Below are 13,076 nucleotides of genomic sequence, written 5' to 3' on the forward strand. Positions count from 1 at the left end.
TCCCCTGCTCGCTCAACATGTTCTCCGCGCGCTCGACTCTGTCTGCACGCGCGTGCAACGTTTGTTTTCTGTGCGCGCTCTACTCTGCCTGTACGCTCGCTTAACTTTGTCCAGTGTTACAAAACTGCCACAAAACCAGCCAATCACAGACTTCCACACACTACTTCTGATTGGCTGTTCCTTCTCTATCAGCTGGCAATATGTGCTTTTAAAATGGTCATTGTCTCAAAGCAGCTTTACAAAATCAAAAGAAAATAATAAGAAATTAAAATTATATTATTACATATAATTATATACAAATGAAAATAAATTATATAAGGGAAGTAATGTAAATAAATTTGCATTTATTTATAAATATTATAAACAAATATAATAGTATTTGTTTTTATTTAATGAAGTATGTTTGTGTATGTGACAAATAAAATTTGAATTTGATATATACCAGTTTCGTTTGTCCATTGTGTGTTTTTATTTACTTATCTAATTATCCATATAGCTCATTATTAGACTACATCGACTAAAATTCAAATCAGACAACTCGGTTCACACTTTATTTACAATGCTTCCGTTAAGCGGTCGATAGTAGTGCCACTTGATTGGAGGAGAAACAGCCAATCAGAAGTAGTGTGTGGATGTCTGTGATTGGCTGGTTTTGTGGCAGTTTTGTAACACTGGTCAAAGTTGAGCGAGTGTACAGGCAGAGTCGAGCGCGCACAGAAAATAAATGTTGCACGCGCGTGCAGGCAGAGTCGAGCGCGCGCGGAGAACATGTTGAGCGAGCAGGGGAGACATTGCACGCGCAGAATCGAGCTGTTGAGCGCGCAGTGGAGACATTGCACGCGGATCGAGTGCTTTGTCTGCTCTCAAAATGTCAAACCACGCGCTCAGAATTGTGGCAGGAATATAACGCCATAGAATAATGCTTCGCTTCCAACTTTCTGCCAACAGTTTGGCCAACATGACTGAACCCCAGTGTACAAAGCAAGGACATGGTTTCATGAGTTCGGAGTGGAAGAACTCGACTGGCCCTAACATAGAGCCCTGTGACCTCAACCTCATCAAGCACCTTTGAAATGAACTGGAACATACATATATTAGTACATTTTTCTACATTACAGATTAGGGGTTGTAGACGCGTACAGAAACTTTAACACTTTTTAACGTTGTCTGGTTTTCTAAGAAAAGGAGCTGAGTAGTTGTCTGTTCTCTCTCTCTCTCTCTCTCTCTCTTTCTCACTGCAGTCATTTTCTTTGCCAAACTGGAAAAAAACCTGACATTTCTTGCAGACATTACCGCCCTTTTGACTCCGGGGGCTGCGTCTAATCAGTGTGCAGTTACACCGCTTTACTTTCTTCTCCGTTTGACAAGCCGCATGGGAAATACTGTACCGTACTACATTATACTGTGAAACATGAGACACAAATATATTTTAGCTGTATCATCTATATAGTTCTAGCCTATATAATTCTGTTTTTCTACAGTATGTTGTTGTTCATTTCTAATTACACTGCTGGATAAGGATAACTCGACCTAAAGTGGAGTTGTAAAAAGAAGCACTTGGAAATCTTTAGTTCTTTCAATGAGTGAACTGCATGGAGGAGCAACATACTTCATAAAGTTGTTGTTATCAATATAGTTAATATTAAGATTCATGGATAAGGTGAAACATGTCCTAGAACGTCCTAATGTCATCACATTACAATTCCATCATCCCACCAATCTCCTCCACGGACCCTAGTTGGACTACAGAGGTTCCTAAATGGATGGATTGATTGTTGGGTTTAGGTATTTCAGAAACTGTTGGTCTCCTGGGATTTTCATTGTACTAGAGTACTGTACTATGGTTTATACAAAATATGGCAAAAAACTACGAAAAATCATGTGAGTAAAAACATCTTAAAGAGCCAGAGTGACAAGTATCCCAGAGTAACACAAATAAGAAATTTGTGTAACCGTGATGAGCAGAAACGCAACTCAGAACTGACAAAACCTAACAACTGTAGAAGACTGCATCAGGTTTTTTTCCTGTCTGCCAAGAACAAGTTAGGTAGCCTGGGATTCCTGTTGTTGACTTACAGGGGTGGAACTACAGTATGTTTATGGGTGTAGCTCATTCTAATCAGGTTTTGTACATTTTATGACCCCTTTCTCACATGATGAGTTTTCTTTTTTTTTTTTTTTGCATCATCCTTCCCCTCATCTCAAGGAGTTCAGTTCTTCCACATTTTTTTTATATGACAACACTTCCTATTGTTCCATGCATGTCTATAAACCACCCCCCCCCCTCTTCGTTTCCCCTAGAAGCCTAGACAAAACGTCATTACCTGTTGCGTTTTGTAGAAGTCCGACGGGTCTCGTACGAAACCACTGTCGCTGTCTGCGGGGTCTGTGTGTCGTCAGAGTTTTTTTTATAGTATGTAGCAGCAGTGAGATTTGTAGTACATTCAGGCACCTCAATAACATAATGTGTGAGTAACTGCGCTTGTATATACACGCATGTAAAAAGTCCAGTACGCAACATTAACACGGTCACTGGTTTACTGTATGTATGTTCACTATTGCAGAAAAATACCTTTATAAACAAAGCTGATGTCAAATCAGGGAGATCGGCACACAAGGTGACGTCACAACAAGCCGAAATTTCTGTTTCACCGTGTGCACACAACACCACTGAAAACGTAATTTTGGAAAATCTTCACTTTCCAAAAGCTCTGTTTTCAATGATAAAAACTGCATTTGCGTTTGGACGAAAGGCGAAAAACTGTGGAAATTATTTTAAAAAATACCCGGCTACGTGTGGACATGGCCTAAGTTAATATAAAGTCCATTTCATTACTGGAAGTTCAGGTTGACTGTTGGAAACTCCAGTCCTGAACTATCGAGCGACTGCAGTCACAAGTCCTCAGAGAACAGCTGTCAGCATCAGCCGAGGACAGGACAGTCTCCGTGGAAAAGTGGAACTGTCCCTAGTCATCACAAGCATCTCAAACAGACCACATGGGCCTCCATGGAATCCATGCGACAAGATCTCCAACCAGAAGCAGGACACCAGGACGAGTCAGACAGGTCCAGAAAGGGGTTTGGATCACTGGGAGCTCAGGAGCGACATGTATAGCTCGACAGAGAGACAGGGAGAGGTAAAGGAGAAAAGAAAGAAGAGGAGAGATGAGAGCAGAAGAGAAGGAGGGATTACAGTTAGGTATGTTCACAGTCACACAATGTATAAAGTGAAGGTATATTTAGTGCAAAGTGGAAGCAGGGACTCAGATAGGACTAACTATGACATCATAACTAAAAGGGATTATATTCAGGCAGCATAGTAGATTAGTGAGTAGCACGGTCGCCTTGCACCTCCAGGGTCCGGGTTTGATTTCCACATTGGGGTTTGTATAAAAGCTCTCGCCATGCTTGCTGGGTTTCCTCCCAGTCCAAAGACATGCAGATTAGACTAACAGCCATTCCCAAATTGCCTGTAATGTGTGAATGAGTGCGTGTGTATGTTTGTGCCCTGGGATGGATTGGCGCCCACCCGGGGTGTACCCTGACGACTTGCTTGTCAGGGACAAACTGATAGCTACTGTATAGTCTATACTTTTTTCCCATTCACTTTCTAATTTATTTCTATAAATGTTAAATTCTGTTTTGCGACAATGATTATTGTTAAATGCGTTCAACTAATAAAAGTCAAATTTAATTGAATCATCCTTGAAATTTGCAAAACCGTAAGTGCATTTCACAAAACAAATTGTACAAACAGCACAACAGAGGGGATTCCATGGATATAATGCAAAAGCTTGTAACTTGATCCGAGTCATTTGTTTATCTCTGAAAAGAAGCGACTTATGACAGCCATCATTTTTCAGCATTCTACCATCTAATGTCTAGTTTGCGGATATTTTTATTGATTTATTTATTCATTACTTCACTTCATTGTCTGAAGGTTATCCCTTTGTCATTGTTTGTGAACAAGGAAGTCACAAGGCTTAGTCATCATGTCTGTGTAACAGTGTACAGTACTCTCCAAGTCATTTCCTGTCAAAACTACAGCTGAGATGTGATGACCAAAAGGCACAAAGCCGCATGCTGTTTACACCATTTATCAATTTCAGAAGAACAATGTTACACATTACTGTATATGGAGGATTAATTGCACGTGGCTCACTCAAGAATTCACCTTCATGCTTTTAAATGAACCATGCCATTGCGATACAGAATCACAGAATCTTCTAGTGTGTCATATTTATACTCTGCAAATGTCTGCTGTGACCTCGTCACCCACTGTATCCATGGTAACCAGGTGTTTTACAATGCTGTTTAATCGTTTGTTGATCTAACATTTGAAACACTCCTCTCCATTTAAACATTCATTTCATCAATTCAGGTTTTCACAGAGCAAAAAAAGGAAGTCTAATGGAAATGTCGAGAAAAATATACTGTACCAGATTAGGACGATTAGTTCAACATTTTTTGCATATTTTTACATGTTGAGTGACTCGACCCCTCGATCCTGGAGGTGTGTGAGCACTATGCCACAATAACGAATACAACCACGGATGGCTGGAGTATCTGCCCAGGATCGAACCCGTGATCCTTGGATCATAGGTGTGTGTGCGTTACCTCTGCTTCACTAGGAAAGTAGGAATTTACAAAACTAAATTGTTCATATACCTTAATGATATAATATATAAAGCTTGTAGATTAGCAAGGCTGCATTTTTGGCTGTTCTACTTACAATAAGGTCCTGGGATCTTTTCCCCCACATGCATAGCAACTGAAACCACAAACCCTAATTACAGCTGAAAAACCTGAGAGAGCGAGAGAGAGAGAAAGTGAGAGAGAAAAGTGGAAGAAGTCATATTTGAGCAACATTGCCGAACCTGACTGATGGACTGATGCGTATGTAAATATGAACAGGTTGTGTAACTAATACTCCACTCCATTTGCTCTAAATAAAGCACTTTTCTTGCTAAAGACATGAGCCACCTAAGAGCCTGGAGGAAACCATCAAGCGCTGGGAGAACATGCGAACTCCATGCGCACAGACCTGAGTGGCGGGGCCACAGTGCTAACTATTACACCACCATGCCGCCTATTGCCGCTAAAGATTTATTTATTTACCTTGATTTATAAAAAACTCCTAAAAATCTTTCAAACTGCCTTCCTACGCAAACTCTACATTTACCCCTTTTCCACCAAGGCGGTTCCAGAGCTAGTTTGGAGCCTGTGCCAAGTTTCAAACCAGTTCTTCATTTTCAGACAGACAAAGACAAAAAAAAATTATTCATGGGGACACAAACACTTTGCTGGGCTAGAACAAAAAAAAATTATAAAGACACTTATGTCAGTGGCTGGGGGCAGGATTATCACTACCAACTAAACGTTTGTGACCACTATCTTTAAAAAAATGGACTTAATATGCGATGTGCAGCTCTAGTGGTTTCCAGTAGGGATCAAGCCAGGAGAACTGTTCGCAAAGCCATGTTAAAGTTTGCCATTCTTTTTGTTGTGTTTGCTGTTAGCAATTTTTTTTGCTGCTAGCATTTAAAACAAGTTGTACGGTGAAATCGGCTGGTTCTGTAGCATGTTAGTCTCGAAACTTTTAAATACCACCTCGTATTTGAACCGGCACTAGCAACAGAAATGAACTAGCACCTGGTTCACTTTGGTGGAAAAGCCGTAACTGATTACAGAATTTTTGACGCCACACAGGGCATCCATGCAACGAGATCTCCAACCAGAAGCGGGACACCAGGACGAGTCAGACAGGCCCAGAAAGGGGTTTGGATCACTGAGACGCTCCTGAGAGCTTAGGAGCGACATGTATAGCTCGAACGAGAGACAGGGAGAGGAAGAGGAGAAAAGAGAGAAGAGGAGAGATGAGAACAGAAGAGAAGGAGGGATAACAGTTAGATATGGTCACAGTCACACAATGTATAAAGTGAAGGTATATTTAGTGCAGAGTGGAAGCAGGGACTCCGACAGGACTAACTATGACATCATAACTAAAACTTTTTTCCATACACGTTCTAATTTATTTCTATAAATGTAAAATTCTGTAAAGCTGTTTTGTGACAAGGCTCATTATTAAATGCGTTAAACTAATGAAAGTCAATTTAATTGAATCATCCTTGAAACTTTAGTTTTTTTTATTTGCAGAATTTATTTCGGCAATTATTAGAAATGAGTCCTCACTCACTCACTCACTGTCTATACTAGTGATGGGAAGTTTGAATCATTTTAATGACTCGGGTCTTCGAGTCATTTTGTTATTTTGTTTAGAAATAAAATGAAGTGTTACATTTTTAACAAACAGACCCCCAACACATCTACATGCACAAATTTTGGCTATAGTTCCAGCAATGAAAATATTACACTACAGATAAGGACATCTTATAATAAACAAAAAGAGCAGCTCACCTCCTATATCTTCTGGTTTGAGTCGTTCGTTCTTTTAAATCTATTGCACTGCATAGCATCTATGGAAGTCACGTGACAAAAGAACGAATGACTCGCACTGGAAGACTCAATCAGAAGAACCGTTCAATTCTATTTCCTGTGTACTGCACTGCATAGCGTCTCTGGGAGTCAACCAAAAGACTAAAAGGTAACTACTCAGTTCTGTTTCCTGTACATAACCTATGGAGGTTTTGCGATGCTTTATGCATCACTCTTTGAGACTAGTTCTGAGTCACGTTAAAAACTCGTTAAAAAAAACTAATCATTCATGTACGACCCATTACTGTATCTGCTTTATCCTGTATACAGGAGACTATTACATTATTGTATTTATCGCGATTTCAGGAGACTTAGGTCATGAGGCGGGGTCCACCCAGGACAGGCTGCCTGCCAATCCATCACAGGGCACAAACATACACACATATACAACACTTACACACTTAATCACACATATGGGCAATTCGGGAACGCCAGTTAACCTAATCTGTATGTCTTTGGACTGTGGGAGGAAATTGAATAACCTGGAGGAAAACCATCGAGCATGTGGAGAACATGCAAACTTCATGCACGCAGACCCGAGGTGGGAATCGAACTCAAAACCTGGAGGTGCAAGGTTATTTAAAAAAAAATATATATATATATATATATATATATATATATATATATATTTAAAAAATATATATTTTATTAAAATTTGATTTTAATGTAGGCATTTTTAGGATTTTTTTCATAATAGAAAAATAGTTTTGGCTAAATACATTATTTTAATTATTTACAAATTGAGATATTAAAATAATTGTACAATTATGATTTTAAAAAATTAAAAATCTTTTAAATTTTAAATTTTAAAATTACATTTAAAAAAATCTGAAGTTGTGTATATGCTTTAATTTCACATATTATTATTATCATTAATAATAATATTTTGTATTATTAAAATTATTATTATCATTAATAATAATAATTTCATTTTTGAGTTGTGGGTATGGATGTGGCGGTGTGACGTCACGCCCCGCCTTGATTTGCATTGCCTGGCAACCCGGCGCTGCTCTCCGAAGCTAATGCTAACGCTAAGTCTGGAGCTCCGGTGGCGGTAGCAGCAGCAGCAGCGGTAGCATCGCCGTGGATGCGTGAGGAGACGTCAGTGTTGGAGCGGAGCAGCGCCGGTGGTGCAGTTTATCCAGTCAGGAGATCAGGGCCGGTGTGTGTACCACATATCTAAGGTAAACGGGTATTTTTTACACTCCTGCGCTCCACATCGACATATTTTTTTTGGCTCAGTGTTAGTTTTTAAAAACGTGTGCGCGTGTTAGCATGGTTAGCTGTAACGCAGTGGTGCAGAGAGAGAAGAAAGCGACGCCTATCTACTGCTGCTGAGAAACACACACACACACACACACACACACTGTTAGGTTCGACTCGAAGTTCATTTCTGAAGGATTTCAGTGAAATATAAATACAGTAACGGACACACTGATTGCGCGAGACTGAGTGTAAAGTGTGTGTGTGTGTTTCACTCTGAGTGCGTGCAGAAAGTTTCTCTTAGTGTAACGGAGTTTCCCCTCAGATTTACTGTCTCACTCAGTACTGAGAACTGAATACTGTACACTGTGTGCTGAACAATGTGCACTGAATACTGACTACTGAGGACTGACCACTGAATACTAAATGCTGAAGACTGACTACTGAGGACTGACAGCTGAATACTAAATACTGGTCATTGAGAACTAAATACTGAATGCTGAAGACTAAGCACCTTATACTGAATACTGACTGAGGACTGACAACTGAATACTAAATACTGAACCCTGAATGCTGAAGACGGTACTGAATATTGAAGACTGAGCCATGTATACTGAATACTGACTATTGAGGACTGACCACTGAATACTGAGCACTGAATGCCGAAGACCGTACTGAATACTGTATATTGAAGACTGAGCACTGTATACTGGGTACTGACTACTAAGGACTGACCACTGAATACTAAATACTGGTCACTGAGAACTAAATACTGAGCACTAAATGCTGAAGACAGTACTGAATACTGTATTCTGACCACTGAATACTAAATTCATTAGAACTGAGAACTAAATATTAATCACTGAATGCCGAAGACAGTACACAGCGAATCATCTGCCTCCATTTAACCCTATTCTCTGCATCCTCTTCTCTCACACCAACTAACTGAATATTAAAGACTGAGCACTGTATACTGAATACTGACTACTAAGGACTGACCACTGAAAACTAAATTCTGGTCACTGAGAATTAAATGCTGAGCATTAAATGCCAAAGACAATATTAAAGACTGAGCACTGTATACTGAATACTTAATACTGGTAAATACTCTGAATACTGAGAACTGTAGTTTAAGAAGTGAACCCTGAATACTAATGGCTGAACACTGAAGACCGAGTACTGTATACTGAAAACTTAAAATGAATTACTAAAGACTAAAGATGGAGAATTGCACACTGATTACTGAATACTAAATACTGTCTAAGGACAGTATACTGAATACTGAGGACTAACAGTCTTAGAATTGAACACTGACGAGTGAGCATCGAAAACTGAAGTAGGGCCAGGGGTAGCTCAGTGGTAAAGGCATTGGACTACGGTTCGGAAGGTCCTAGGTTCAAACCCCACAACCACCAAGTTGCCACTGTTGGGCCCTTGAGCGAGGCCCTTAACCCTTAACTGCTCAGATGTGTAATAAGATAAAAAAATAAAAATAAAAAAAAAAATGTAAGTCGCTCTGGATAAGAGCGTCTGCCAAATGCCTAAATGTAAATGTAAATGTAACTGAAGTGCACTGAAGATCAAAAACCGAAGACAACACTGAGCACTGAATACTAAAAAATGAAAACTGTGCACCAAATAGTAAATACCGGACACTATATACTGGACACTGAATACTGAAAAACAAACACTGTCCACTACATATCGAATATTGGACACTACAATGCATACTGGCCACTGTATGCCAAACATTATACATTTACTTACTCACACGTTCAACACACTCAGCCAATAAAATGGTAATAATAGACCTTTACATGCAAAATTATTATTTTTTTAAATTAGTATCTCATTATTTCTCATTTATTTACTATTTATATATTTTAACATATCAAATTATTATTATAATATATATATATATATATATATATATATATTTTTTTTTTTTTTTTTTTTTTGGAAAGGAGACTCTGGAAAACAATCAAAGACTTCACTTCATTATGTGCAACCTTCTGTACATACACACCCACAAACAAACACACATGCACACACACACACAGAATATGGTAAAACGCTAACTCATCAGATACATGATTAGCTTTATCTCCTTATCAGAATCTGGTACCAAAATATTCTAAATCTTCACCTGGTCTTACACAGACAACAGATACATAAATCATGTAAAACTCTAATATTAGAGCAAACATAGATACAATACTTAATTATACTTGATCAAAAATACTTGCACAAAACAGCCAGAATAAATTAAACTATTATTATTAATTCTTTTTAGCAGAACCACTATTAACTTTTTAAGCAATTTGAGCAATAGTAGCTCTTCTGTAGAATCGGACTACACGGGCTAGGCTTCCCTCCTCACACACATCAGTGACCCTCGGCTGCCCCTGACCCTGTCACAGGTTAACAAGGCTTTCTTTTCTTGGAGCACTTTTGGTAGGTCATGATAACTGGAATACATCCCTGCAGTTTTAAAGTTGCTTTGATCCAGGTGTTCAGCCATCACAATTTTGCGCTTGTCAGTTTATTTGTTTCAAATCCTTAAACTTGCCCATTTTGTTTACTTTCAACACAACAACTTCATGAACAAAATGTTTACTCGCTGCCTAATATATCCCACACTTTCTTTACTTCACCGGTCAGAAAATCCAGTGTTATGACTCTATCTATCTATCTATCTATCTATCTATCTATCTATCTGTCTGTCTGTCTGTATATCTATGTCTATTTGTCTGTCTGTATATATATCCATCTGTCTATGTATCTATCTAAACAGCTTTTTTTCCCTTTTTATCTTTTTTTAAATTTATTTCCTCCCTTAAAAATAAGAAAAATCTTACTTGATCTTTCTTTATTTCTTGTTATAGCTATCTGTGTTTTTCTTCTGTTTTTTCTTCCTTTCTTGCCATCGCCACCCAGGTGCACCGCACAACCTGTTTGTCTTTTGAGCGTATTAAAGACCTTAAAAAAGCCATGACAGCCCGGGTGAACCGCACAACTTGGACACTTCACACAATATGATGTAATAGGGCCGATGTCAGCATGGGCCATAAATATTTGTCATGTCAACTGTCTGTGCGTGCGTGCGTGTGTGCGTGCGCGCGCAAGAGAGAGTGAGAGATGGGAATGTGTGTGTTAAACTTACGTTAACCCTCATGTTGTGCTCCTTTGTGGGTCACACTCATTATGTTCCCAGTCACTTTTGACCGGATAATTTTATTTCATTCATTTTCAATCCACAATAATACATATATAACATATTTCACCTAATGTTGTATTAGATCTTTATCAATTTCAGCTCTTGTGAACATTACAAGTTTTGAACTTATTTTACCTGAGCTTACACCACTCATATTTTAGGAAAACTCACATTATATAGATATTATTTTGACTATAATAAATACTAAGGTGAAACCTGTTGGACCATTTATATCACAAAGTACTTTACTAAAATGTTTATTAAAGTCACTTTTTTTAAACAAGTTACATTTTTTTAGACTGTGGCACAAAATAACTTTTTTTGTTCGCTGGTCAGCGGTATAATTTTGTTGAAAACAAAAGCCCAAATGTACACAGGGAAAACTATATTATGAATGTAATGGTTGACCCATACACTGTATGACCATATTTATAATTATAAAGAAGCCTTAATGTAATTTCTAGGATTCCCCCCCTCCCCCCTCTTGCCTTTGTACACTTGCATCTTCCAGGCATAACATGTCTTCGCTGCCCATAACTTTATACCATACTAAGATGGGTCGTTTGGGATATACTGCTTAAAGCCAGCGAGATGCTCATCAGCAGTGATGTCAGGTTCTGGTATATGCCAGGTGCTGAACTTCCCAGCTTGTCTTGTTGACTGCGGGCTGCTTTTGTCATCAAAGCGAATCACACGTGACAGGATATGGAAGGTCTGCAAAGATATTGTAGCATAAAAATGCTAGGGGCTAGGGTTTAATGTTATGGGTAGGTTTTAGGGTTTGGTTTCATTTTTGGACCGAAAGGAGACCACAACTTCAGCTTCACAACTTCATCCTCATCAGTGTCAGAGTTTTTCTTCTCTGGTTATACTCTGTGTCATTGTCACCCTCTGACTCTTCCTCCTGCGTGTTTAAGTCAGGTAGAGGTAGTGTTAGCCATTCACTTTCAATGACGATAATTTTTGACCGGGAACACGTGCCATGTGTAAACAAAGTCATTGAACCTCATGAGAAATTAATAAAATTTACTCTCAGCCATCCTAATCACAGCAGATTCCAACCCGTCTGCCAATTTTCATGTTAAGACCCCCAAAAAGACCTAAAGGGTGGAATTTATTATTAAAAAAAAAATTATCTTTTGGAAAACAAGAGGGTCCTTGGGCCCTAATAGACCTGCACTATAGTAAACAGTACACACACACGCATGGATGTTGACTATACGATTGACGGGGAGTGGTGGATTAATGTGTTAAGGCTCTGAGTTATGGCTCGAAAGAGTGGCGATTCGAGCCCCAGCTCCGCCAGGTTGCCACTGTTGGGCCCTTGAGCAAGGCTCTTAACCCTGTCTGCTCCAGGGGAGCTGTTAATTGGCTGAACCCGCGCCCCGGCCCCCTTCCTACTAACAAGAAGCTGGGATATGCGAAGAATAAAGAATTTCACTATGCAGTAATGTATGTGTGACGAATAAAGGCTCAACACGCGAACAGAGACTGAGCTTGGGAGATGATTACCCACGATTCCACAGCGAGAGAGAAAGAGAGGGAGAGAACCACCTTTGGCTAAGTTGTGATTATGTGACACTCGGCAAATAAAGCATAAACATCTTACTCGTTTCGTAAAACTGGGCTCTTTTATCAAGTTCACAGAATTAGTTACTTACAATCCAAGGTTTTACTGTAACTAATTTGTTTTGTTGTATTAAGCTGTAAAAGTCTTTAAAAGCCAAGTTGACTGTTATTAGATCATATCAGAATACTTAGAGATGTTTCTAAAATACATAACTTTTTTCTACAAACTCTATTTCCATCAATGACGGCTACTTATATAATGCTAGTTATATCTAATGTAAAATGTAGCCATTTTTGTTTATAAGGTATGCCGAACTTTGTAGTTATCTTTAAAAAATTTAAATAGGTTGCCTCCAAGTGGCGCAGTCGTTAAGTGCTCGCACTATCATCTGGAGATCGCAAGGTCGATTCCCGGGTGATGCTGTAACCTCTCGCAGCCAGATGTCTGGAGAGAGCCGATTGGCCGAGCTCTCTCAGAGGGAAGGATGAGAAGTACTTAGTGCTCCTACATTAATCACGACTCTACAGCCACCCAGTCAACCAGTGGTGTCTGTGAGCTCATGCAAGCAGAAGGAGCTTAGTATAACTAGTG

The 13,076-nt window shown here is 39.1% G+C and overlaps 1 protein-coding gene across 1 annotated transcript in view; it reads left to right on the forward strand.

Annotated features, from left to right (window-relative positions):
• The first annotated feature begins 7,538 nt into the window (after positions 1–7,538).
• far1 (fatty acyl CoA reductase 1) overlaps positions 7,539–13,076 on the forward strand; it is a 34,004-nt gene continuing 28,466 nt past the window's right edge. Inside the window, exon 1 of the mRNA XM_053505919.1 lies at positions 7,539–7,679. The gene's annotated coding sequence lies outside the window, so the exon portion shown is untranslated. The remainder of the gene's footprint in view (positions 7,680–13,076) is intronic.

The sequence above is a fragment of the Clarias gariepinus genome, chromosome 10 (assembly GCF_024256425.1).
Source record: "Clarias gariepinus isolate MV-2021 ecotype Netherlands chromosome 10, CGAR_prim_01v2, whole genome shotgun sequence".
NCBI classification, from domain to species: domain Eukaryota; kingdom Metazoa; phylum Chordata; class Actinopteri; order Siluriformes; family Clariidae; genus Clarias; species Clarias gariepinus.